Genomic DNA, 2894 nt, shown 5'->3' on the forward strand with positions numbered 1-2894 from the left:
CAGGGTGGGGACCCATCCCCGGGGACCGTATCAGCTGCTGGGGGCAATGGCCGGGAGAGCGGCGTGGGCGTGCGGGGTGTCAGGCTCCGTGCCAGGGTCAGCATGGGGACAGGATTTGTCAGCAGAGTGACATGGAGCTGGCTCCTCCAGCAGCACCCGAGGTGCCCCACCCTTGGAGCTCCCAGCCCCAGTGCATCCTCTGCACCCCCCTCCGGGTACCCTCTGTCCCCCCAAGTCCTGCCCCAGTGCATCCTCTCCCCTGATGCCCTGTGCACCCCATTGCCTTGGCCTTGCCCCAGTGCACCCCTTCCTACTGCCCTCTGCACCCCAATGCCCTGACCCTGCCAGTGCAGCTCCTGACGCCTTGGTGGAGGTGCACAGTGCCCCGACCACCCTGGCTGGGTCTCTGCACTCCTGGGATATTGTGCCTGCCAAGGGCTTGTGCCCATGCCCCAGCACCCTAGGGTGCCCCAGGCAGGCAGCACCCTGACCCCTCCAGCCCCTCTCCTGCTACACTCCAAGGAATTACTGTATGGAGCCACCCACCCGGGAAGCTCAGGCGCCGTCAATAATCAACTAACTTTGCTACCCGACTGCCAGGTGAGCACGGCACAGGATCAGGGTGAGGGGTGTAGGGGCTTGGCCCTGGCAGCAGAGGACTCCTGGATAGGGCTTGGCTGAGAGGTTGTAGGTGGCAAGACCCTCCTTGTGTCTATGGGACAGTGACACTGGTGTCCCTGCACCCCTGATACCCCTGGCAGCCTTGTCACCCCTGTACCCCTGCCACCCCTTCTAGCATTTCCACCACTGCCAGCTCTGCCACACCTGCACCCTTGGCACCTCTGCCACCTCTGTACCCCTGCCACCCCTCCCCACTGCCAGAGGGTACAGCCTGATGTGACTCTACACACCCCCAGCCCTGTGGGGTCCCCCTGTAGCCCTCATGGGGCACTTGTCTGTCCCCATGGATCATGGTGCCAGGGCAGTCCCGTGCCGGGTACCGCAGCCTTCCAGGAGGCAGGTTTGGGTTTCCATGGCAACATCCACGATCCCGCGTTATGGGAGATGAATCAGGAGCTATAAATAGGCGTTGGATGGGGGTGCGGGCAGGGTGCCCTGCCTGTGCCCTGCACTGCTGGCAGTGCCCAGTGAGTGACTGCCCACACAGGGACAGTCTGGCACCTGTGCCCACACCCGGGGTGACAGCAGCATCCCAGAGCTCAGCTCAGTGACACACACGTGAGCAGCTCTCAGGTGGACCCTGCCCCAAGTTGCTGTGCCAGGCTCCAATCTCAGTCCCTGGGTTGGCCTTGGGCACACCCTGCCCCAGGGGATGTCACTTCCCCAGGAATATCTGCTGGCACCAGGCTGGTGTCATCAGCACATGGCATGTGGCTGCAGCATGGTTGGTGCCTGGCACATGGAACACAGCACATAGCTCATGGCACAGAACATGGCACGTGACACACAGCACACAACATGTGGTACATGAGAATGCACATAGCACACATCACATAGCACATGGCATGTGGCACAAGATAAATGGCAGACAACACATAGCACAGCACACAGTACATGGCATATGGCCCATGGTACATGACACAGCAGACATCACACAGCACATGTCACAACGTACGTGGACGTGGTGCACAGATCACAGTGCATATCACAGAGCATGTGGCATGTAGCACATGGTATGTGGCACATGTTGCAGGGCACATGACAACACATGGTATTCATCATAGCAGACGGCGCATGGTACATGACAGACATCACACAGTATGTGGCACACAAGGTGGCACAGGATACACGGTACACTGCACATACATAGCACCTGGTGCACGGCCCATGGCACACCACGTGGCACATGGCACACATCATATAGTGCATGGCACGTGGTACAGGATACATGGCACACGGCACATACATGGCACATGCCACACAGCAGATATCACATGGCCCATGGCACAAAGTACATGGCATGAGACACATGGCACATGGCACACATCCCATAGCACATGACACGTGGCAGTGCCCTTGTGCTGGGCAGCAGACAGGCTCCGTTCCTGCCTCTCTCTGCTCCATGCCCTGGATTCGGGGCCGCAGCACAGCAGGGCGAGTGCCTGCTCGGGCACATGAAAGCAGCGCCGCTCCAGGGCCCAGCGCTCCTGCGCCGTCTGCACGCTGCTGGCACGGACACCCGGAATGTGGGGCATGGGGCTGGGAGCTGCCCTGGGCTCTTGGAATCACATTCATCAAGGTTGGAGGAGACCTCTAAGATCATCAAGTCCAGCCATGAACCTGTCACTGCTGTAACCCCTAAACCATATCACCAATGCTAGATCCAGATACCTCTTAAACACCTCCAGGGATGGTGACTCCACCACCTCCCTGGGCAATATTCCAGTGCCTGAACACCCTAACAGGGAAAACATTTTTCTATTATCTCCTCTGAATCTACCCGTCTCAGCTTATGGATCTTGTCACCATCTGTGCCAGGTCAGTGTCACCACGAGGACACATGAACAGCACAGTGTCACAACAAGGGGTGGAGGGGACAGGGGCAGCACCGAGGAGCTGCCAACCCCACTGCCCACCTCTCACTGACCCCCCCAGGGAGCATGGGGTTCAGCACCCAGAGAACAGGTAGATGGGCACAGGGGATGGTGCTTTATTAGGGGTCATGCAACCTCCAAACATCGCAGTGACAGAGAAGCAGGGACAGAGGGGGCCACGAGGACAGCAGGGATGGGAAGGGGCTGGAGGGCATGGACCGCTGGGAGTGGGCAGTGCCTGCTGGGGACCCTCGGGCAGCACAGGGGGTGTCCTACACCGTGGGGCTGGGACCTTCCCCATGTTCCAGGCAGGTGGGGGCTGCAGCAGGGCTGGGACTT

Source organism: Acanthisitta chloris, unplaced genomic scaffold, assembly GCF_000695815.1.
Source record: "Acanthisitta chloris isolate BGI_N310 unplaced genomic scaffold, ASM69581v1 scaffold37069, whole genome shotgun sequence".
In the NCBI taxonomy this organism is placed as follows: Eukaryota; Metazoa; Chordata; class Aves; order Passeriformes; family Acanthisittidae; genus Acanthisitta; species Acanthisitta chloris.